Here is a 27,252-nt window from a genome sequence, read left to right on the forward strand (position 1 = left end):
ATATAGGATAGACAATACAGATAAATGAAAAGGGTCTAATGATGTGTGTTGTCCTCCATAGAAAAAAAAAAAAAGACAGGGACGTATTTTGCGATTAAAAATTTTACTTTGCTTAATCGAGAAACATTACGCGAGAGCTGCCATAAACCACTCGACTTTCCTGGCACAGTACACCCTTCTTTACTAATTACCAATTAGGTAACTACTCTTGCGCCCGAGATTTAGGCGGCACTCGCAGGACGAAAGAGAAATTGGAGAATCTCCCGGTAATTAACTCTTACGAAAGATTAACGAACTACCGTGCGACTGCGGCTGTACGGATTTCAAAACCGTGACATAGGCGATGAATTTATGCACGCTATTAGACATTCAGATCTATTGCGTAAAACTAAACACAGATAAATGTTAAGTTTGCGAGTATTTATACGCGCTTCATTTTCTTTTTCAAATTAACTCCCGCAGAATATAAATGAGGTAATTGAGTTTATTAGTTAATCAATCCAGACGTACAAGAATTGAATCTTATTTTATTGTCAAATAAATCAAATTTTTTTTTTTTAAATATGATAATTTAGCGTGACTAATTTGAATTTGCTTTATGTAGCACTTAAATATAAGTTACGTGCTACATTAAAAAAGAATGAAATATATCAAAATATACAAGACACAACTACTAACTGATAATAGAACTAGCATAACAGAAAAATGATGAAGAATAAATGCTGATAAATTTTTTGGAACTGCATATTATCATATTTAGTAAATAAAAACGAAACAAATTATTTTGTACAAAATAACGTGACACACATCTTATTAAGTACACTAATTCTCGTGCTGAATTGTTTACTGCAATATTGAAATATCGCGTTTATACAACGATGATAAACACGCCATCAACAATATTTACAAAATATCATCGCTGGTCGTAAAGCTGTAAAGTATGCATAAAATGTGCCGGGAGTTTGTTTCGTGATGTAACATTACTGATCAAAAGAACGCTTTGAAATTTCTCTAAAAAGGTTTTTTTTTCCACGAAAATACTGCTTTCGGAGCCATTTCTTGTTTACAAGTAAATCTGTGTTCGGCTTCTCGGGATAACACAGCTTTCGGGACCAGGCTATGTTTCCGCTACCGAGCATCGGAATTCTAATCTCGCTGGTGTGAACGAACTGTATTGCACGGCGCTGGATTACGGAACATATATTGACCGACCGATGTGGAAAAATATATAGTACTTGGTTTTCGGGATATATCGGATCTAGCTAGAAATCCGGACAGCGGGCGTGAATATTTCATTCTTTAAAAATATCTGAAGCGAATATCTTGGTGTCGAAAAAACAGTATTGCTTCTATCCAAGTGTGTTTACTTTTAAAATTCTTATAAAATCTTCTGATAAAATCTGACAAATCTAACAAATTTTTTTATAAAATTATGATTTGCTCAAATAATGCGAAAGTCGAATGGTATGGAAATTGATAATGTCTTGCTAGACGAATGCGTATTATATTTTTTTCAAAGCTTTTTGAAACGTGACAAGAAAATATTCTTGTGAAATTATCACTATACACACACATTCTCAGATAATTCGCCACAAATTTTTAATATTTAGAAGAATCGAAGCGCGTTGTAACCGAAGATAAAATGCATCGATGGTTTCATGAATCGGCGGCGGTCGACGTCAGAGTCGTATAGAGAGTTGTCATCCGCTGGATTATCTTCTTTTCCATGGCAGTCCGCTATAAATCGGTCGGCTCTTTTCATCCATGCTTAATATCATTCTTAGCAGCCAGCAAGGTGGTCTTTCTCACGATGCGGTCGGCGGCTTTTATTATTATTCTCTGCGAAGACCGCGGTCTTCAGGTATCTTCAGATACTTAAAGTGTTTTTATCGTCAAAGTTTTGTCAAAAGTAAAATAATATGTACAATAGTTGCATCGATTTCTATGTTGTTTAGATGTTACATAAACTCCAAAATATCACAACAACATCGCGAAATAAATACAAGAAAACTTGTTGGAATTTGTAATATTTATGTGTAAAATTCGAATTTATGAAAAAATTATGAATTAATATTTAGCATATTTAAAATTAAAAATATTAAATAAAAAATTTTTCCGTAGTTTAATTTATTTATAGAATTGATTATTCGATTTACGTCATAATAACCGTTTTGTACAATTAGCTGGAAATTCCTAATTCTCTTCAGAGAATAATTGCATTTTCATTCTGAACGATAGCGGAAAATCGTGATAAAAACCAGTTCACACTAAATTAGATACATCTGATATAATATATAAAGTATATGACTCACACTGCGATATTGTTAGCAGTTCTGGTCGTTTACCTCTTTAGTTCTTCGAACATCTTTAACAAGAATTCATAAAAATTGCTTGATCTTTTTTTACTGCAGAACTATTTTGTAGTAAAATATATGCAGATTTTGTTTAAATTGTATAATCATTATATAATTTTGCTATATATGTATATATTGCTATTTTATTATTATTTTAAATATTTAATTTTTAATTAACAGGAAATACTTAGTTTCTCTGAATCTTAAATAAACTCGAAAGTTGATTTAAATTAATGAGAAATCCTTAAGTGGTTAAATAATTTGTCTACGTAGGCGAGCGAGGCTATATCGATTGCACCGCGGCGCGGTCGTGGCTATATTTATGTCACTTTCTAATAAATATAGTCGTAGAGAATAAATAACGGTTTCCCCTCAGTCGCTACACGTACGCTTATACACGGCGCCTAGCATCTCTTTAGCGCGCGCGCAAGCCATCGTTTTGCATACGAAGTAGTCGACGTTACTCATCCTCTTCGAATAATCGAGGCTCGTTCACATGCGCACCGGTTACGATATTTGCGGTAGGCCGATGGGAACGCACGGAATGTATGGTGGTGTGAGCATTCGGACTGTCTAGCGTGCAGCGTGCTCCCACAGGTGCGTAGGAGTCGTCACCTACCTAACACATTTAACGACGGGAGCCCTTCGGCAGACTAATTGCCGCGACCGGTTTCCAACCTTCCTTGACGTTCAGCGATAATCATTTTATCCGCAGCAAGATACGTCGTCGCCGTGTTCAACGCAATGTCCAACAAAAAGATATCACTAAATAATTTTAATTTTATTATTGACGTAATTTTATCTATGAGTGGAAAAATAAAAATAATTTTCGCACAAATTTTTTAATTTTCTAATGAATTCATATAATTGTTTTTAATATAAAACCGATGAAACCTAATTAAGTAAAATTCACAAATTCGTAAAAAGGAAAAGTAAAAATGGAAAAATTTATTGACAGTTATTATACATATAATTGCTTCTCTATATTTCAAAAAGTAGCATTTATAGATTCACATATAGTTTGCTATAAATAGAATTATGAAACAATTGCATTAAATGTGATATTTGTAAAACTAGATCACCGATTTATAAATAAGTAAACAACTTTCTAAAGATTATTGTTATGTGGGAATACGGAGGATTTAAATTATACAGTTAAGACGAGAAAAAGTTTTTAATTATAAAAGTTTTTCTTTCTTAATTTACTATTATAACGCTATTCTAATTTAATAGCATATAAATATAAAATATAAAATTGCGCATATAAATTGGCCATGACTTTGCCGTTTTGTAAACATTTATATTTTGAGCTGTGTATATAAATGCACTACTATATGTGCAAAACATCTCTGATCACAGAATGCAGGCTCAGTTCTACGCCAAAAAAGCTTGGATATGGGAAATATTGACGCATATATTTTGGCAGAGTTTCAAGTGATGCATTTCGGAAAATCAATTCTGCGGCGGTTCCCCTGTGGATTTGTTTGCTACAGATAGAGGTGGTCTGTCTGGCCAATAAAATCCTAACGAAGAGATTGAATTCCACAATTTGCAATATTACATAGCGTTGGATAAATTTGGATAATATTTCTTTGAAAATTTATATGGCGTATTTTCACACTAAATTCTTACATATCTACCGATGCTTTCTTTTTTATTAATTTTTAAATTTAAAAACCAGTTGATATAAAATAATTATGAATAAATAGTTAATGCTGTGAAATTGATTCGTGTTTGTACAATAAAATTTTCGACGTATGTTTTACATCAAGAAATAGCTATAGGTATCTGTTGTAATGTGCATTTCCGTTCTAATTATTTTCAATGATAAATACACGGCTTTTTTTATCGATTGCGTAATGTATCATGCGTCAATGTTTTCTCTTAGATCCAAGGACAACGACTTTGGAAACATGGTCGACCGACAGCTCGATCGAAGCGAGTCAATTCCGCCATTATGAGTCGAACAATTTGACGTAATAAAGAAAATGGCAGCACATGCGGCTATCAGGGTCGACAGACAGTCCTTATCCACTCACAATGATATTACGTAAAATGGCCGGACGATTAGGGAAAAATGCCGTCTGTGCCTTTGAATCGATGTGAATGCTCGCCAGATAGTGACGTTTCTGTAATAAAGAACCCACTTCTTCTCACCCGACTAGCGTTTGCATTCAATGCAACCAACTTATATTTAATGCAGTCTTATTGATTTACTTGATAAAATTTCATAAGGAAATCTTTAGATAAATTATCAAATTGGCAGAAATATTTTCTTCTATTAACAAATTATTAAAAACACGAATAATTTTTTTATTTTAGTTTCAGTGTTTATATTTTGTAAAACTATTACATATAATTATAACTATAAAATTATGTTTTTAAATAGTAAGATAATTTTTTGCTGGAAATAGAATATTACTTTTTAAAGAAATTATTATTTCGTCGATTTAGTGTTGCAAACTGGGGGTGACTAATCTTTCACAATTTACTACAGATATAATGTACATGCGTCGCGTTTTAAACTTGTCGCTTAAACGCTTTTAATGAGTTCATTGTTGTGGCGACATCGATGCAAAACGGTACAATGAGAGAAAATGTTACGCATTTAATACTGAGACCACAACGATGCTGCCTAAACGCTGCCGGTCTATTGTTACTGTAATCATGCATCCTTGTGAATTAATACAATTGTTTTAATCATTTTTAATACGAACTAACTGTCCAAAACAATCATTCTTAATGTCAAAGAAGTTACTTAGAAAAATATTTACAGAAAATATTTGACATATATAAAATACATATGATCAAATATTTAATAGTATTGTATAAGTAACAAAAAATTTCATAAGTTTTTTATTACACATACAGGGTGTATAAAAAAGATGGAAACCCCAGAATATCTCGAAAAATATAAGTTTTATAAAAAAATGTTTCAGATAAAAGTTGTAGGGTTTTAAAAGATTTATTTACTGATCTTATCAGTTTGATCTTGGGTGCAGGCGCTTCGGAGATTTGAAGGTTATCTTTATTTTTTTAAATTTAACCACTCTAATTTTTTTTATATAAATCGATTTCTCGCAATATTCGGCGTAAAAAGTTATAAGAGTAGGATGACCAAAAATTGAATAGTTTACGAGATATTTTAATTTGACATAATTTTACATAAACTATGAAATATCTCGTTAAATATACATTTTTCAATTATCTTACCTCAACAATTTTTTATGCACAAAATAATGAGAGGAATTGATTGGTGTAAAAAAAGCATATAGTTGTATTGAAGAAACAATATGTAGCTGAAATGATGTTATATCATATTTGTTCTTTTAAATTTTTTCAAAATTTCAATATGATCATTTAGAGAGAAGGAGACAAGAACTATATAATATAAGGTTAAATTTTTTATCTGTAAATTTTTTGTGCTATAACCCGAAACATTTATGTACATGATCGCGATTGTGGCAGCTATATGTGAGCATAAGTAAGTAGAAGAGAAAATGTAAGAAGTTTTCATGGCGCATAAAACGTATTGGTAATGCAGAGACACGATCCGATCCATGTAGTTCGACTTAACTAGACTGGATGTGAGTGGCTCTCGTACTTCGTACTGACTCGCCAGCTCGCGCCGTGCGTAAACTGACCAGAGCGAGGCGTGGGAACTAGAGAACTCCGTTCGAGTGCCTTTCTCTTCTCCCTGCTCGCTCGCGCTTACCGCGTATGTCCGATAAACAGCGAATAGTTTCACTATTTCGATTTCCGCGGATGTAATAGTAGATATTGCGTAAACTGCCATTCCGCCAGTTACACACGAATTAAGCACGACTCGTGCTGCGTGAATATACGGGATAATAAGCGGCGATAACGCCAGCGCGCCACAAACTTCGCTCTTACCCACCTGCACCGTACGCGGTCAGGACGCATTTTTTCTTCCCTCTAATTGGACAGCAGAAAAAGGAACCGTTACCACATTTGCGATTTATGTTCCATTTCCTACCCGGCAGGAAATTATGGTCCAATTAATGAGGGAGGTGCACCGTTGCTACGCGCTAGCGGCGTCGTTTGTTAGCCACAACTATATGCGCTTCGTTATTTAACGCGCTTAATGATTGCATCGACTTTATTAATTTATATTCGTGACACGTCCATACCACAAATTCGGAAAACTGTAAATATTACGCAATTAATCGCAAACTTCCCAATACACACAAATATATTGAATCTACCAAAATTCCTATTAATGCAACAAGATTCCGGTAGATTCAACCAGAATCTGTCTGTTTCATCGAAAAACGAACAGACGGTTTGTTAAATCAAACAGAACATTTCTCTCAGTGTAACACTTTTATTTGGGCAAAAGTACGAATCGTCGTAGTACGATTTCCAGAAAAAATTATGTTAGAACGGAGAAATTTACATATTTTTTGTAGATAAATTATTTTTTTATTTGTTTTGAGCGCCCCCTTTATAAATATTTGAAACGATTTGAAGCTGAAAATGTTTACATCCGCATACTTTCTAACGGTGCACCACTCGAAGGTGTTTCGCGCTTTCATAATCGCGGATCGTGGATGAATCACGGCGCTTCACAGTCTCGCGGTCCGTCACGATTTATGAATCATCGTCATGAGGCCCGATGATGACGGACGATGGGCAACCTGCCGGTCGCCGCTCGTGGAGTGAAGGGAGATACGGGAGAAGGAGGAGCGGAATGCAAATGCGCTCCGCTTGATCAAAGATATAAGGTGTTTTGATGACCGCGAGTCATATAGCTCGTGTCACGGCGCGCCTCGCCTCTACAAAGTGTACGAGTACACAACGAAACGCCTTTGATTTGCATCTTGATGGAATTGCTCATAGACGAGGCCCAGATACCGTAGACAACGTAGGCGTGGAGACACGATTTATTTCTCCAGGAAATCCTGCATTTTTGATTAGTCTTGTCGATCTCCTGCCGCGCGCTAAATATGTATTTAAAGAAAATCAAATGTGGGAATAATATATTTATTTATTTTTATTCGATAAGAATGATTATAAGTTTTATAGTTTCGTATTGCAAAAGATAATTTTGTTATGTAAAAAAAGTTTAATAGTTTTTTCTGAATCTTTACGTTCTACGAAAGCTGGCTGCAGACCGATTTCGCTCAGCAACCTGACCAAAGATGACCGACAAGAGAGTGGAATAAAAGCATCAGACAATTGAATAAGAACAAACAATTCCTATAATATTCTACCTTTAAATAATAAAATGACACATTCTTTTATGATGAATTTATTTATATTATGATGAATGCATCATGTATCACATAAACATTTCACGAACACATGCAATTTTAAAATTTAAACTGATATATTTCACCGACAGTTAATGTATTACATTCGTAGATTTTTACAGAAGTTATAATAAGAAATTCACATTATACAAAGTACAAAAAATAACGAAAATATATAAAAAAATATAAACATACGTAAAAATTTAGAAAAAATAATATAAAAATTAAATATTTGAAATTAAATTGTAGTATAAATTGTAGTTTAAATTGTCGGTATTTTTCTATTTACAGAGTCGATAATCATTTCATTAAATCGTTTCAGTAAATAAAATTTATAATTATAGTTAATAAACTGAAAAATGTAATTTTGTTTTGTATAAAACATAGACATATAATCATAATTTTATAAACATGAAGCAAATAATTATACGTCAGATCTATATTACGCTACTTTTCTTGAATATACGTGTATCTTTTAGTAAATTAAAATCGTCAAAATCAAGACTGCCATTATTGCTGATTGGTACTTGGACGCCGTTATCATCATACTCATTTCTATCATGTCACCTTCTGGGGGAGGATGAATCTATATAAACAATTATAACATTCACATGAGAAAAGAAATTGTCTAGTTTTGCTGTGATCATTATATTGTATATTTTTAATAAATTAAATTTAAAAAAGGTAAAAAATTAATTATAAATACTAATATTAACAATAATATCATTAAAACTTATACCATTTTTTTCAGTTTAGTTGGCTTGTCATAGACATTGTATCCATTTCAAGTGATGAAACACATTCTGACGAATCAACTGGGTCATGTATTTCTTGCGTATTTTTCAATTTGTCCGAATGTGTCTCCTTTATATGAGAATCCAGACATTCCAGAATAGAAAGAGTTAAGTTGTCGTGACAAATATTACACTCCACCACAAAATCATTTCTTTTTGACCAATATTTCTCTGTCCAACTTTGAAGTATATGATTGTTCTGTTGATCTTTAGAATGCGAATTCAAGTGATCTTCTACAAATTTAGATGTAGATAGAACTTTTGCATCACAAATAATACATTGTGAAGAAAATATGTTTGAATACTTGAAATACATCCATGGCCATTTTCTTAGTTTTCCCCCGTCTTCGTATTTCCAAATTTCTTTATGGAGTTTTGCTATATGACGTATAAAGTTTTCATTATCTGTATAATTATATTTCTTTTCACAAAATTTGCACTGTGCTTCAAAACCCATCAGATTTATATAATATTTCCATATATATTTTTCAGTTGCAATATTTAGTGACATAAAAGTTATGTTGGTTTCAAGTGATGAAACACGTTCTGACGAATCAACTGGGTCATGTATTTCTTGCATATTTTTCAATTTGTCCGAATGTTTGTTTCTTGTATGATAATCCAGACTTTTCTGAATAAAAAGAGATAACTTGACGTAACAAATATTACATTCTACCACAAAATCATTTCTTTGTGTCCAATATTTCCGTGTCCAATGTCCAAGTATATGATTCTTCCGTTGTTCTTTAGAATGCGAATTCAAGTGATCTTCTAAATCTTTAGATTTAGATGTAGACAGATTGGCATTACAGATAATACATTGTGAAAATAATTCGTTTGAATACTTGAAATACATCCATGGCAATTTTTTTCGTTTTTCCCCTTCTTCGTATTTCCAAATTTCTTCATGAAGTTTTGTTATATGACGTTTAAAGCTTTTATGATTTATATAATTATATTCATTTTCACAAAACTTGCACTGTGCTTTAAAATTCATCAGATTTATATAATATTCCCATATATGTTTTTTAGTTGCAATATTTAGTGACATAAACGTTATGTTTGTTTCTAATGATGAAACACGTTCTGACGAATCAACTGGGTCATGTGTTTCTTGCATATTTTTCATTTTGTCCAAATGTTTGTTTCTTGTATGAAAATTCAGATTTTTCTCAATAGAAAGTTTTAACTTGACGTAACAAATATTACATTCTACCACAAAATCATTTCTTTGTGTCCAATATTTCCGTGTCCAATGTCGAAGTATATGATTCTTCCGTTGTTCTTTAGAATGCGAATTCAAGTGGTCTTCTAAATCTTTAGATTTAGATGTAGACAAATTGGCATTACAGATAATACATTGTGAAAATAATTCGTTTGAATACTTGAAATACATCCATGGCAATTTTTTTCGTTTTCTCCCTTCTTCGTATTTCCAAATTTCTTCATGAAGTTTTGTTATATGACGTTTAAAGCTTTTATGATCTATATAATTATATTCATCTTCACAAAACTTGCACTGTGCTTTAAAATTCATCAGATTTATATAATATTTCCATATATGTTTTTTAGTTGCAATATTTAGTGACATAAACGTTATGTTTGTTTCTAATGATGAAACACGTTCTGACGAATCAACTGGGTCATGTGTTTCTTGCATATTTTTCAATTTGTCCAAATGTTTGTTTCTTGTATGAAAATTCAGATTTTTCTCAATAGAAAGTTTTAACTTGACGTAACAAATATTACATTCTACCACAAAATCATTTCTTTGTGTCCAATATTTCCGTGTCCAATGTCGAAGTATATGATTCTTCCGTTGTTCTTTAGAATGTGAATTCAAGTGGTCTTCTAAATCTTTAGATTTAGATGTAGACAAATTGGCATTACAGATAATACATTGTGAAAATAATTCGTTTGAATACTTGAAATACATCCATGGCAATTTTTTTCGTTTTCTCCCTTCTTCGTATTTCCAAATTTCTTCATGAAGTTTTGTTATATGACGTTTAAAGCTTTTATGATCTATATAATTATATTCATCTTCACAAAACTTGCACTGTGCTTTAAAATTCATCAGATTTATATAATATTTCCATATATGTTTTTTAGTTGCAATATTTAGTGACATAAACGTTATGTTTGTTTCTAATGATGAAACACGTTCTGACGAATCAACTGGGTCATGTGTTTCTTGCATATTTTTCAATTTGTCTAAATGTTTGTTTCTTGTATGAAAATTCAGATTTTTCTCAATAGAAAGTTTTAACTTGACGTAACAAATATTACATTCTACCACAAAATCATTTCTTTGTGTCCAATATTTCCGTGTCCAATGTCGAAGTATATGATTCTTCCGTTGTTCTTTAGAATGCGAATTCAAGTGGTCTTCTAAATTTTTAGATTTAGATGTAGACAAATTGGCATTACAGATAATACATTGTGAAAATAATTTGTTTGAATACTTGAAATACATCCATGGCAATTTTTTTCGTTTTCTCCCTTCTTCGTATTTCCAAATTTCTTCATGAAGTTTTGTTATATGACGTTTAAAGTTTTTATGTTCTATATAATTATATTCATCTTCACAAAACTTGCACTGTGCTTTAAAATCCGTCAGATTTATATAATATTCCCATATATGGTTTTTAGTTACGAGTGACATTGTGTCCGTTTGAAGTGACTGGACGCGTGTAACTGAATACGATACAAGAACCTTTCTGTTGAAAAGTATAAAAGAGGACGAAAGAAGACGCATGATTTTCCATTTGAATGTAAATATTGATACGTCAGTCAAATCTAGCTAATAACAATTATCAAAACACGCGGTAACATCTCATGCCGAGTATGTACATATAGTAATAACATCTCAGCGAAAGAGACGTTACAGGATATACATGAATATACGATTTTGTGAGAAATAATGCACAAATAATATATTATTTATGTATATCAAATAAAACTACTTTCAAATTGTTATATCAAGAAGAACTCATATATTTTTTCGAATTATTTAACTTACTTAAATGCAATTAATATGCTGATTGCAGAAATAAATAGATGTGATTGACTCAATAGATATGAGTGCATAAACAAATTATTATGTGTATGCATTTATTTTGATTTATTTTCGGATATGGCGTTATCATCGCCGATTTTTTTTTACAAAGTACCCCGAATTATTGGTTTACATTTTCATCATTCTATTTTTATTTCAATAATAATAATTTTTAATCAATAATAATATAATAATATAATAGTTTTTAATGTTTTAAACTTAATTTTAAATACTCGTATTTATAAATGGAGAATATTGAATTATTTCAATATTTTCAATATTTAAATATTTTAAATATTTTTAATAATGTAGGATATATTGAGTGAAGATAAGGGTTTTGATAAATTTCAATAGATTTTGATAGAGAAATGGACTTCTCTTCTCTTGTAAAATAATTTGATTAAACTAGAGACACAAGCGCGCACTGTGCACGCTATTTAGCTTTTTAGTTACACCAGAACAATAAAGGCGCACGCTACGCGCGCGCACTTATTGTAATGATTTAATAATTATAAAATCTAAATATTTTAATTAAATTTTTTTAAATTTTGAATAACCATCGAAATAACCTTCGCTGTCGAACTATCAAACTGTCAGAATAATCGAGATAACCAATCAGATGCATTGAATAATCGATGCATTGAAAACAAAAACTGGATCAATTTATAAAGTTTTCAAAACGACACGTCGTTTAATCTATCTCTGAATTTGTTTCTTTATAATCAAGAGCAAAGAATATTTGTTTTATTTGTATAAATACACACAATTTGGCGACTCGAGAGTTGATTTTTATCCGAAGCTTACTCGCTTAGTTCTCGCCATGGTTGTATCATTTCTCGCTGTGATAATAATCGTATTTCCGCGGAAGTCATTATTCGCGTCAAATTAGTCCTTATTTCCTCATATCGTAGGTAACTTACTAACCAGGGGGTGGATCGCGATCCATAATTATCGCTGAGTAACAATAGAGGTCTTGGGCAACGCGAGATACGAATCAGAAGTGGAAGAGTAATGCGATTAATCTTGATGTAACGCGGCATAAATGGCATATGGAGGCGCGAGCTATTTCGACGATTGTCAAGACAGAGAAAAAGAGAGAAAGACCGCTCACATTACTTGGTGGGAATGCGCGTTTCAGTTAGCAACGTTCTGCCGGCAGATAATAAACGTAATGATGGCAGAAATGATGAAGGATGCTCTCGCATCGTGCAATTTTAGAATCGTTTACGTCGTAACAATGGAATGTTCACAACATCGCGATGCACCGCGCGGTATATCAGATCTCTCGTGAATCAAAATGAAATTAGTATTTCGTCTGGAAAACTTTAAAATCGCTCCGAGAAGAATCTCGCTGACGGAGCGCATTTTTCCGCCCGGCCGGATCAGTCGGTAATTACCGGGTGATCTCGGCGAGCCCCTTCCGCCCCTTTAATTAGAAAAATTAAACCAACTTTTTACACGCTCTCTTACCGAACGCTCGGTAGTTTAACCGCTTTTCCGCTCTCTCGGACGTCCTGCACACGCGCCTCGATGGATTATGACACCTTAGACGATCGTTCACCTCTCCTGCAATGTTCGTTGTAGCGTGTTAATAGACGCGAGGTGATTTATGGATGAAACGTGGTTTGGCGCGGAAACCAGGCGCGGTTAATCACGCGTGTTACGTCAACCGCCGTTCTATTATTAATACGAATGAAAAACCCGCGGAATTGTTTTTTGCCGGAAAACAATATATCCCTCTGCTATCGTAGCGAAATTTATGTGAACTGTCTTGATGCGCACAGCAGTGAAAAAAAGAAGGAAGATAAGTACGGAAACGGGTTCCTCGCGTGCATCGTATACGTGTGTCGGCCCGACCGGGCTCGCTTCTGTTTCCGAGCTACATAGTGGCTGATGCACTGCGGTCGCTACTATTTGATGTATATCGCAGCAAGTTGCGATCTCGACGGTTAGCAACTGGCTAATGTTGAACAACACGAAAGTACCATAAAAATAATCGTGCCAGCTGTAATGTGCAATCGTACAATTTAATCGAAAGCCTGTTGGTTTTTCTTTGACACAAGAATTCTCTCTATATAAAGTCTTTTTTTATAGTGTTAATTATACTTAATTTGGCAGAGTTTAAAAAATGTAATAAAAATGATTATATATTTATTTATTTCTTTCTTTTAAGTCTGGTGAAGACTTTATTCCTTTTACAATGAAAAGGAAATAGGGCTCTGGTAATTATTTGATAGATTTAGAGTTTGCCAAGCTTCGGTACTGCCCGAAAAATAAATTGCCTTCTGTTTGCCAGGAAATAAATATCAACATATTTCTCTTACACAAGTAAAAAGATTCTTACTGAAAATTTGATTCTGTGTATTATTATAAATGTTTCGTTTGGAATTTACAGCAATCAAACGACGGTTTCTCTTTCTATTTTTTGGTGTTGATGTTCCTTTGTCTGGTATCTTCTGGAATTTCAATTACTAGGCTACTCTCCAAGATGCTTGAAACTACAGCATGCTACCAGTTTAATTTCATGATATGCTTTAATGTGCGTAAATGTAAATTGAAACAAATATTATTTGGTTTATCACACAAAGCACTTAGTAAAATTTTCCTTTTTTATTCCATTTTGCTTATGCAACTAAAACCTCTTATTTTTTTTATACGATAAGTTGTAATAATTAAACATCATACTTTAATGTTATTAATTGTGATGAACTATATTTCATATATTTAATTGAATTATTTAAAATGCATATAAAACTTAATATTAATGTCAATTGTGGACATTCTATAATTTTTGTTGACAAAAATAACAGTCTTGTTTTGCGAAAAAGAGATTTCTCGACTGGCAAACCGCATCGGTATACATTCGTTTCTTGTTCGTTTGTACCTCGTAGATTTTTATTTATTTTTTGCTAGCTGTCTCGCGGCATGTACGATGTGCATTCACGATTGAGCCTCGGAGGAAGCGAAGACGAAGTACGTGCATCCTTGTAAACGGCGCTGTCGAGACAAATAGAAAATCAATTCTACGGACGCTTACGTTCCGCGAATGAACGAGCTTATTTACGTTCTTCGCTTTTTAGATAATCCGTTGCAACTGGTTTAAAGGAGTGAAATTACCGATGCGCCGATCGCAAAAGTCGGATTTTCCGTTAGTGATTTACGCGGGGAAACGAGCGCGAATAAGATTCAGTTGCTACCGTTTAACAGGTGACAGTAAAAGATTGCATCAGGAGTGCGGTCTAAATATCGAACGATTTAGTTACCGTCGTTAAACCAATGCGAGCTTTAAATCAGTCTGTGTTTTGAATCACAAGTGCTCTTTTGCAAAAAAGAAACTTGATATTATTGTATTTTTCAGACAAAAAATTGTTTGATAAAGTTATGAACATTGATAGTCGAATAGATATTTTACTGATAATAATTTGTTACGATTTGATAATTATTTAGTTTTAGTAAGAAATTTTTTTTTAAGAGATTGAAGAACAAAATTTCAATCTTGAATAGAAATTTCAGTGATTCTTCATTGGTTTTCTAACAAATCCTTATCCTAATTACAAAACTTCTAAAATGATATCAAGGTAAGCGATAGCTCGAAGCTATTGTGTAAATAAAAGAGTAGCAGCCGTGGCAGGAGCAACTTTGTGGGAACTCGTGAAATTTTCGGAATTGTTATATTACGAGTGGTAGGTCAGCAGGCGAGAACTTGATGCTAAAATCGATTCGGAAACTGGGGCAGATTAAATATTTACCAAGTCGAACGAACAGTACGTAGTCGCGAATAGACGGGCGAAAATATAACGATCCGCGCGCGCTCTTATCGTCATTAATAATTGATCTAATTCTGTTAGAATGAAAAGGTCGTGAGCCACGAATAACGAATTTATACGCTCGATTGCTCAAATCGCCTGTTGTAATAGATAATTATTTGTAGTGAAATTATTGATTGCAGGATCCTCTGTTATGGGCGGATTTTTACTCTACAAAGTTCAAAAGTTCAAAAGAGATAAAATTTTTATGTTCAAGTTTTTATAATTTTTTAAGGATTTTATACATATTTTTCTTCTCTTGTCATATTAGATAAATATTGTTTATTCTATGCGAGAATTTATGTAAGTTTTTTAAGAATCCCAAATATATTTTTAAGAGAGTTTCGATATTTGACTTTATTCCACTAATCATGTGGTGCGATTCTTCTAGTCGAACAAACGACTCAACGTAAACTCAATGTGATCTCATTGATCCAATTAACTCGACATTACGTACCTCACGAAACGTAATTGCATTCTAATTACTAGCATTCTAATTCCCTGTGCGTTTTTACTACTTGTAATTCGCGTTGCGGGCGCACATTCGAACCGTCTCCATGTCATGGAAGTAATATTGTCGCCATTACGCTAATGGGCTATGTTGCTCTGTGACTACATTGTTGTCTAATAAGAATTATTTCGCGCGCAACCAATTATAACGACGCAAAGCTGTGCGAAAAACAAACCGTATGAACGCCTCGTTAATTATCGCACTGCGTCTCTTTAAGCTGTTTCGTAGCTTACAATATCCAACGTTACCGATAGTCGTAGTATTCTTTTTACTTGAAAAACCAGATATATAAAAGTATGTTCTAGAAACAGTGCATTTATGATAAAAATAAGGTTTTAGTAGGCAAAAGCATTGCAAAAGCATTGCAGGGGAAATAAAGAGAGCAACTGAACGATAACGTTATTTAATGAGAAATATTTTCTTTGTTATCCCGGTATCATGTTTTAATTATCGTTACATGCGTATATACGCATGTAACAATGTGCTAATCAAGTTGTTCTTCTTTTTATGTTTTAGGTAAGTCTGGTTGTGAAGCGTGAATGAATCGATCGCAATTATCGTTATCCTGATTAGCGGCTGATCGTCACCGTAACGATAATTAATTACCTGATGGTACCGACGTGTTTTGGGATGCAATTTCCCAATGGACGCGGCCATATTAACACGTATGTACGAAACCGCAGAGATCCATGTACGCGCGTGTACGTATACGTGTACACGCGTATACATATGTTTTACCCTAGCACGTGTGTGTATGTACGCTCTTGTACATATATACGCCCTGTTGCACAGGGTGTGCACCTACAGATGCACTGAGAGAATACCGCAGGTATTCGGATTCCGGTGCGCCGCTCTCGTCTCGCGAGCTCGCAGATGCTCGGTTCGGCGTTCGTTATCGTCGATCGTGTTAAACGTTTAATTTACTAATGAACGTTAAATTTCCCCGCGGAATCGCGAACCCTGCTGTGCCATTACTTTCACGGCGAGTTACGAGACCAAAGCTAAAAGCTATTCTCATGTAACATTTATTCCGCGTTGCAGTCACACCCAAATGACTACCACGGCTTGCATTTAATATTAATTTAGATCTCTTATATATCGTTATAATTGCATTTAATATATTATAAATTGGAATTTTTTTATATACACATCATTATATATTATGATCGCATGTAATCATTATTCGACTGTCGCCATTATTTTATTGAAACGTATTGATGACTGACGATACGAGATAAATATTCGAAATACAGTTATATTATTACTACATTATTCATATAAATATAACAAGATCTGTTAGTTTTGAGAACGAGCAGGTTTTTGTAAAAACAGGAATATTTCATTCGTACACATTTCTTTATGCAATAACTCTTTTCGTATTTTGCAACAGATTGTATACACATTATCTTGCTTGTACTAAAACTTGGGCGATCTGTTTTAATTATTTACAAAGTGTGATTTAATAAGTTGGCAGGAAAGCATAACACGCGCATTATGTTCGTCGACTCGACTATGACGTATCTAATACGTTTATCTTCTCATTATCCGTCATAATCTGTTATAATTAAATTTCATGTTGCTTAATTCTTGTTCAGGAGTACACGTTTAAGCATATAATCTTCGTAACTTACGTCGTCCTATTAATTAAGCTGCGCAAAGTGATAACGATACATTTTCCAATAATTCAGTTTACACTCGTCTAAACATAAAAAACAATTCTATGCAAAAGTAAAAATCGATTCTTCCCACGATTGGAATGAACTTGTTACGCTAGCTCGAATAGGAAAAAGGAAGATTTATTCTCTCTCTCTTTCTCGGCGTGTTCGTTTCTGCTATAGTATACTAATATAGCAATACATCCTTGCCAATAGGAAGCATTCCCGTAACTTTCTACTGGCGCGCGAACGACGCAGGTCGCCATCGATTGACAATCGAATAGACTGATTGTCGTAGAATTAAATGCCGTGATTCCATTCTATGGTGGAAACCATTACAGCGCTCGTAAATAAACGATTCATTGTTAGCAGTCGGATACGGATACAACTCAAATAAAAATGACGAGCTGTGTGATTTATCAGCGCGATACGGACAGCTATTATACTTCACGTGAACTGCATTGACTATGCGCAATTGTATTTTTCTTCTTCAACTTCTCTGAACGACTGTAAGCCAAAAATGGATCCATGAGAGAAAATGAATACACGAGCTAAATATTTATCGACGAGTGGCAGCAATAATTAAAAGAGGATAGACAATCGTATACTTTATTCGATATTAATAATAATCATATGGCAGCATGTTTTGAAAATCGTGGTTATTATACTTTAGGAATGCGAGAAACAGCGAATTTTTTTTATATTATAGTAAAGCAAAAGTGTAGAGAATTTTTTTCAATATTTTAGTTTTAAAATATACAATAGAGACCAGAATTTAATTATTTGCGCATATTGGATTAATTGCTTTGAATTAATAAATACAGTATATGTTTTTATACTGCATATACGCAGTAATTTATAATTAAAACAAAATCGATCTTTCGTTTTCTTGCTGTTTCTTGCATTTAGGACCGCATAAGTGATTTTATTTCTTTTTCGATCGCCGTATAAGTAATTACTGGCACATCGGCAATTTGTATTATTTAATTCGCGACTTTCACGTTGCTGCGAATTGTTGCGTAGGTGCAAGAATGCGTACGTGTCCCGCACATCTATGCATCTAAATCGGATGCCATACTTAATCGACACCTACGATCCGTTTTGCCGATCTTGTTTCACGGTTTCTGATATGGCACCTCATGGGAACACGCCAGGCATTTATCCGCTTACACTCGCGTCGTAGATCTCGCAAGGATAAGACCAGTATCGCGCGCGGGCGCTGTAGAAGCGAACCGGTTGACCGTTCGATTGTTTACGGAAATCGTTGCCGTGAGAATCACCGGGGTGGAAACATCATGGAAACATATCTAATACCGCGCGTTGTATGCAAATGCGATCACGACAGGTGAGATTTATTGGGGATATTGATTACAGCCACTTTTGTGTGATCGATATTATTGACTACTTTGATCATTTTGATTATTTTAAATGTTGACTTTATTGCTCGCCTTGTGAATTGATATATTAATATATTAACGATCATAAACCAGTCATTTTTTAAAATGAATTAATGCTAGTATTTATTGTCCAGGAGACTAAAAAAATTTATGAATGGTATGTTAACAATAATTATACTTATTTAAAAAAATTTTTAGTATTTTTTTATTAACACTTATCACGAAAGCGATGAATATTAACCAGTTGAGTGGTAGACTTTTCCAAAAGATTTGTACCAAAAGTGGTAAGAGCCAAAAGTTAAAATATTGAAAAACGGTGAAATATGGGTTTAAAGTTTTCGAAAAAGCAACTTTTCGGAATGGATGTGGATCCCCCCTCTACGCCCTGGGGGGCGGGGAGGGGGGCAAAATAGGGGTGGAAAATGTTAAATGGCACTATGGATCGAGTGGGGATCACTTGAAAGGGCGTTTCAAGACAAGAACAATGATTTTTGAAAATGTTTATTACAATTTTCAAGTCAAAAGTGGAGGTGGATCAAAAAAAAGGGGGGTGAACTTCCGAAAAGCTATCACCTCCGATTTGGCTTATATTCAGCCTAAATACTTATTTTATCTAGTAAATAATATTGCCAAATGGATTTTTGCCCCCTCCGCCCCCCAGCCCCCCTCAAAGGTTCAAAAATAAAACTGTTTTTGTTAATTATTTCAGAAAGTATTCATTGTACGGAAAAAGTTGTCAAATAAAAAATGAAGCTCATAAAAAGCTCTACAAATAAGGTCTTATACATATTTTACCTAACTCTAATATTTTAGTCATTTTAACAATTAACAGTCGTCATATTGGATCCGCCATTTTGAATTTTGCAATTTTGACAACAGATTCGAATTCAGCAGCCCAAAAAACTTTAGGATATCAAGTTTTATGCAAATCTGTTGAGAAATCTGTTGAGAAATTTGTTGAAAATTAGTGGAGTTATTTAAAAATGTACATATATGATACATTACCACGTTTGGCACTTTTTTTTGTACATATATGATACATTACCACTCAACTGGTTAATAAATAGTGCGAAATTTCCTCAATAGTATTCTACACAAAAACATTTTAATTGTCCGGTATTTGTAGATCGTAAAAAAGTAAAAAGTAATGTACAGACAGAATGCTTGACGTATTATTATGACTGATCAAATATTTATTTTCTAAGGATATACTATCAACTCCAGATACATTTATAAGAGTAATAATTATGCTTATTTGCTGTGGTAGATTTTATATTTCAAGACGAGATGAACTTTGATGATAGGCGAAATGAGTGTTAACGAAAATGTTACAGGCAATTTCCCGTATAAATTCAAGCGCGAGTTGCTGAAATAAAAAACTGTCTCGTCACTGTATTCGCGATTTGGTTTTTGCAATCCAATTGGTTTCGCTTGGTTGTTATACTGTTCACCATGTTGCGAATAAATGAACGAAATCAGTTTGCCGTTGCGTGAGCGAGTAAAAAATTTGATTTTTTAGTCCGCCACGCTCGGTAACGTTACATTTGTAATCGAATAAAGTTCTCGCGTGAACTGTAGGGAAGCACTTTATTATCAGCATTGAAATACTAATATGAATTAATAATTTGAAAAAAAAAAAACAAAATTATTATTTATTTTTCCGCCGCTTTGTTTCAAATACTGTTGTGTATCATATTTTTCGCTGGCTACTGCAATAATTGCGGAAAAATTAATGGAAACAAATGTTTCCGCGCACCTTCAGATAGTATATTAAGAACTAAAAAATTAGAAAGTAAATTATGCAGTCAAAGAAAATTCTGTAGAGATTTCTCTTCTCTCGTTATATACTTTAATTTTTATTTTTGTAATATATGTGTTATTTATACATATATTGTTTGTTATGTTTATATAATTTTTACATATTTTTTTTATATATGTATTTCTAAAAATTCTAAATTATTTTATATTTCTAAATTCTTTTTTTAACAACTCTTTTGGATCTACTCGATTTATAAGTCTAATTATTGACTTGATGGTTTGCGAGATATTAATTTAAAATAACAAAAGATTATATTCCGCACAGCGGATTTTCGTTCGAAGCAGATTAATGAATACGCACCCGCATCATTTCATTGTATTGCCGCTCGCGATTGTTCGCATGCTTTCGCTCGATTATTCTATAAAAGAGAAAGAGAAAGAAGAAAAGCGTAGGTGTAATAGTGTGATGCTATCTTTTTTTAAATTCGAATAAGTGGCTTTTCGACTCACGTGCCTCATTTTTGTTTGCGTCTTTCAATATCTTTCAATATTTCAATTGCTATGTTAGCTGCCGTTGCCAGATTTTTAATTTATTGGATAATTTTTGAAATCTCTGTTTTTCGCAGTTATTGTTATTGCCATTATATATCGCATTGCTATTATCATTTTTTAAATATTCTTTTTTAGATAAAGACAGATTATTGCTGGACATTATTTGGATAGATAGTCATGCAATGCAGCTATAATAGAATTTAGTCACAATAATGTGCAATTTATAGGATGTGTATTCTCTCTTTGACGAATTGTTCAGATAAATTGTACGAGCTTTACAACACATTGCGTATCATTAAGCAGTTGTTATTTCATGAATAATTTCATAACATTTCTCATTTAAATATAAATGTACTCATGCCGCATGAGATATATTTGGAAATGTCATAATACACAACTATGTAGTTAAAACAACTCCATTTGATAAAATAATGAACATATGACACACACTGTTTACGAAGAGTCAAGTTATAAATAACGTTAATATTGAGGTAGCGGGAGAGCGCATCGATCTTTGCAACAAAAATAGAAAAAGTCGCGAAACTCGTAATGCGAATAATCCGACGGTGCAGAGTATTTGACCGTGTGCGATTTTCGATAACGAGGGTTTAACGCCCTCCGCGACCCGAGTCACGAAGTCGAGTGTACGCGAGCGTTCACAAACATGAATAAAAATGAAACTGCGAAAAACGAAAGCAACCCTTTAATCACCTCTCCTGCGGGAGTCCCGATGAAAAACCTGCGTTCTTAATTCCACGGTTTTATTCGCAGCGACGGCAAGGAGGGTGTGATGAGGGAGACAGCGTCGATCTCGACCCGACCTTGTGAAAGGGTAGAAAAGCGTAGCGTCGAGCTCACGGCGTTGGAGGAGGGGGCAAAGTGTATAATTAAATAAAATCTAACCGAGCGTCACTGAGACCGAGGAAAAATTAATTGTACGACAGCGCTGAAAGACCATGAGATTTCCAGCTTTAATTGCGATCTCGATGACTCGAACAAATGACAAGAGATTCTTGCAGCATTTTGTTAGCTTCTCGGTTTCTCCTTCCCTATTATATCTTTTACCTCTGATATGCGGATTACAATTGCGCTGACGTGAACGTACGAATCTAGTATTAGTGTAGCTTGCTGTTAAATAATCCGCAGTTTTGAGCATAAGAGCGCGCCATAATTAGATTTATCAGTTTCCATAATCAAGTGCACGTTCGGAAATGAGTATTTATCCTGATTTGTATTCGAATTATCGGTGCGCAATTGGCCGCTTTGCCGCGCATTGTTTTACGTTTAAATATTACGATAACATAGCGGATCGTTAAGCGGAAGGCTTTAGAACTGTAATCCGACGATATTCTCTACAATACCCTATGAATTTATCGTCATTAGCTAATTAGATCATTCACGGTAGCTGCGTTTAATTTCGTTAAAATTCACGCTTGCCTTGAATTTCAATACGATACGAGAAATAAAAATCAGAATGGATTTGTTTATTGGTTCGCAATTCGTAAATCCAGCAAAATTATAATAATATAATATATATTTGGATTTTTTAATTTACATACATACATATTATTATGAATTTAATTTTGTAAAGATCTATTTTCTTCTATTAAGAATCCAGTCATTTTAAAAATTCTTTCCACATATTATTTTTACATTAATCCATTGCTAGTTCAATTTAATGATATTTAATTTTCTCAGTAGACAATTTGACGGAAAAACTATTTTCGAACGTAAAAGAGTCTATACACCGGTTATTTACAAGGGCGAAGTCACTCTTTCTCGGGAGTTCACGCCCGGAATGACCTGTCGATGCGAACATTGTATTTTACGAGTGGATGGTAGAGAGCTGTTGCATACCGCGTGTCTCTTTCGAAGCACATGCTCCGGTATTCGCTCATGCGTGCACTCGTACATCGGCAATACGGCGCGAATGCGTCGGCAAATCCGCGCCTACGCGAGCGTGTTTGCAAGTTTATGTTTCCCACGGTATCCATTACGGTTTTATTTGCTTTTTCGAGTAACGTGCATGATCTCTCTGCTCAGTGACGTATGAATACTTGATGTCTATCCTCGCGAAGAGAATGCGTCGAAGATTTAGCGGAAGTAAACTTCGATTATGTCAATGACAGCTTCACATTCTATTACGACGATGGTTGACGATAGTTTTTTAAAGTCAAGGATCGCGTTGCTTTTACGCACTAAGACTTTGAAGTTTATGTGAGATGCATATGCTTGAGGAGTTGAAAGATCGAGAGAACTTGGAACTTACTTCATGCCACTCCTTACGCAAATCCTATGATAATAGTGACACAAGAGTTTCCTGACAGACGTACAGATGCTTAGTGTATATTGTGTTTTACAATTGTCGATTTTTCAATACAAATATACAATATAGATTGTACTTATTGAAAAAACTCACATTCACATTTATTAATAATCTTTAACAAATATCTTTAATTGTAATTTTTATTTTACTATGCATTGTGAAATATTTTTAAATTAGATTTATCAAACACTGACGATATATGAACATTCACATTTAGCAAATAGATGCCTAAAATATTTGGATGAAGATATTACACACAGTCACAGGATTATTACGCGATGTATTGTCTATGATAAATTTAAGGCTATCGTGCATTTCGCATCGTATTCTCAATCCGGCTTATTAGATTTGCCGTAATAATAGGTATTAAAGTCGGTACGAATGGAATTTAATGATGAAAGCCGGGTAAAGACGAATGATGTGCGCGTCATATGATGCTTCCGCTCAGTCCTATTAATTGGAACGCAGTTAATTAATTTAATAACTCGTCGCGCAATTTGCACAATCTATCTGTGAACAATGCTCGGCGAATCCGTCGCTATGCAGCCACGCATAGTTTGCGACCACATTCAAGAATTTTCTGCGGTTCTAGCGACTTTCAACGGAAGTCGTGGAAAAAATCCGTAAAACAAACCTATTATTTTCATCAACTTCCTTACAAAGGTTTGTCAATCTTTCACTCGATCTTATAACGCATATATGAGAGTAATAAAAAAAAAAAAAAATCTTTATAGGATGTCTTTGATTATGTTACCGGAACGTAAAGATCGTATTTCGATATCTGTTGACTCTTTTGATACGCGATATACGAATGCGCAACGATACCTTGTTACGGTCGACCTGTATCTCGGTATATAACACATATATTATAACACACACGCACGCAGGGTATATCAGGTTAATTAAATGAATTTCAACGAAGCCGAAGGTTAGGTCAGTTGATAGGATAGCCGGCGCTGACTGATCGATAAGTCACACATGGAGCTGTCGACCGGTGAATGGTAATCGTTGTTGCCGCGCCTCTGTATCCTATCTCTCGCAAACGCGCGACGTGAATGATCGTCATTAAGGATGATCCACGATGTCGTGTACGGTGGTCACGAATCACGTTATCGAGTGCACGAAGATGAACTTGGTCGCCTTGTTACGTGTCACTTAACGATCAAGCTCGTGTCACAAATTAAATGCGACTCGATCGGCAGGTCGATAACCGCATCGATAAATGGATTCCATCATGCTTCGTCACTACATTCCAGCCATAAAAATATTTTAATATTTACTACGTGCACTTTTAAATGGAATATGCACTTTCTAAAGATATTTTTGGAAAGATTGCATTATAGATATTTATGCTGAAGTATGATAATTTATGCTAAAGAAATAGAGCGAGAAGAAACACAACTAGTGTAGGTAATTTAACGTATAAAAAGTCTCTAAACTACATTGAATTTTTTGATGAAACGATTACGAAGTATGCTTTAAATTATCTTTGGTTATTTTTGATTTGATAAAACATGACAGCTATCAAAGTCGTTTGATTCGCCGTTAAGCCATTATTAGCCGTTTATTTTTTTACATTTTTCTCGTTACATATAATCATGATATATTTATCAGCATGTAAACATGATGCGTTGCTTCAAGAAGTATTTATCTAGTGACAAGGTGTTTATAAGTATAATTCCGTTTTTTTTTTTTTTTGTTATTACGTTGTATATTAGGTATATCGCGAAGGAGCTAAGAAATCTGTTTGAAGGAAAATACGATCACACGATAATGTGTTGGTCGGTTAAACGTTACACTTTCCTACATAAGAAATGAAGGCGACCAAAATCTAACGTTATCTCACGTTTCAGTGTTTCGAATTTACTTGATTGCTAAATTATGGACGCCCCCCGGCGTTCGAGAATTTAATCCCGGCGATGTTTCGAAGTAGGGTGTTTTATGGCCCGTCGGGAATGGATTAATATAACTGGGAATTGAAAGTGGTTTTCCTCATTTATTCCAAGCATATATGAAGGTTGCAAATGGCTAAAAAATGAGGCTACTTTCTGTTTTTTGAATAAAAGTATTTTTTTAATTGTTATTAAATAGCAAATCAATTAAATGGTTTGAGAATATAGCAAATTTTGAGACAAAGTTTATTTTTTTAATTAAAGTCTTTGATTTGTACATTTAAGAATAATTTAATAAAAAGAAATATATTTTCAGCATCGGTTAGCATTGGCAACTGTACGATTATTCATCCGTTTAGTCATGAATTTACGCGTTTGATTTACTCAGCTGCACAAGAAACCAAGAAAGTACAGAAGAAATCGTACTCGATCAATTTCACTTCGTGCCGATTCGAGACCGATCGTGTGATATGGTTGCATAAGATCGAGATAGACCAAAATATTCTTTAGCCCTACTCTATGTCGAGTTCGACGAATGCACAGGTGTATTGCGAGTGTCAAACTCACTTTCGACTGCAGTTGCAGTTATCGTTGCCTTTGATCGCATAAAAATCACGTCTAAAGCACGCTCAGCGAACGTGAAAGTCACGCGGTTGTCGAATTCAATTGACATATAATTCGTGTGATTACGCAAAGACGATATTAAAACACGTTGACTCGGCACTTTCAATAATGATTATTATTTTTCATCATTACTGATCACGGTATTTTTTTATTTTGATGTTAAATAAAAATTATTTTTTATATTATCAACATTGTTTGCGGTACAAACATTTTTAATTTATTGTAAAAATTGCATACGTGTTATATATATATATATACAGCATGTCACAGACCAACTGTATCAACCGTTAATAGCAGGTCATTTGGAGGTTATTCTTGAGGTCATTTGCAGACGAAAATCTTTAAAAATGTCGAGGTTATATGAATTTTTAAATGTGTTTAAAGTTGACCAATCAGATTGTCAAAAATTTACGCACTCAGGCACGTCGCATATTGATTTTACCATATAAATACCTTACAAATCTGCTATTAACAAGTGACACGGTTTTCGTAATTAAAGATTTTCGTCTCCGAATGATCGTAAGAATCATCTATTAACAGATGATACGATTGATCTGTGACTAGATCTTGGCTTCCATGATAAAAATATTATTTTGCACTATTTTAAATTTAACAAATAATAGAATTAATGCACAAAAAAATGTATTTATTTATTGCTTTTAGTTGTTTTTCTTGTGTTTATATTTTACGCTCTTTATTTTTATTTCACTAATTTTGTCATGTTAAAGAACTGGACTATATTGCTGAATTAAAAAATTACATATATTTAAAGTCGCATTCAATAATGTGCGGATACGCAGTGTTAAAAAATCTGGTACGTCAAATTTGAAATTTTCTAAGGTGTACGTAAGAGAAAAAGAAAAAAGAGTCGTACATTATGAGTAAAAAATCTATACCTGTTATCGAGACACACCATGTCGACGAATTCGCGTTTCCGTGGTTTATCGCAAAGGGAAACACGAAAAAAAGTTGGCGCAATCTTCCGGAGTGCGATTATTGATATTAAATGGTCCGCGGGATAATTTATTGGACTGATCCGGGCAGCTGTATGCGCATTCGAAACGAATAAATCTTCATTTTATGGCGAGCAGGATGTTCCAGCAGAACATTTACATCTGCATCATCGGTCGTTTACCAAATAACTGGTGGGAATCATCGCCCATCGATCGCACCTACATCCCTTATGCGTCTGCATCCGCAACAAAAATATCATCCGATAAACATCCAGAAAATTTATCTCTTATGGAAAAAG

General features: G+C 33.9%; 1 protein-coding gene and 1 long non-coding RNA gene across 2 annotated transcripts in view; one reads left to right on the forward strand and one right to left on the reverse strand.

The window, feature by feature from the left end:
- The window catches only part of raskol (Ras GTPase-activating protein raskol), a 270,162-nt gene that overhangs the window by 43,965 nt on the left and 198,945 nt on the right, over window positions 1–27,252 (forward strand). The window lies entirely within an intron of this gene.
- LOC105668132 (uncharacterized) lies at window positions 7,686–12,234 on the reverse strand. The gene is made up of 2 exons (XR_010890207.1): window positions 8,367–12,234; window positions 7,686–8,213 (listed from the first exon to the last, which is right to left on the reverse strand). It is a non-coding gene; the product is annotated as an uncharacterized lncRNA (long non-coding RNA).

The sequence above is a fragment of the Linepithema humile genome, chromosome 5 (genome assembly GCF_040581485.1).
Source record: "Linepithema humile isolate Giens D197 chromosome 5, Lhum_UNIL_v1.0, whole genome shotgun sequence".
NCBI classification, from domain to species: domain Eukaryota; kingdom Metazoa; phylum Arthropoda; class Insecta; order Hymenoptera; family Formicidae; genus Linepithema; species Linepithema humile.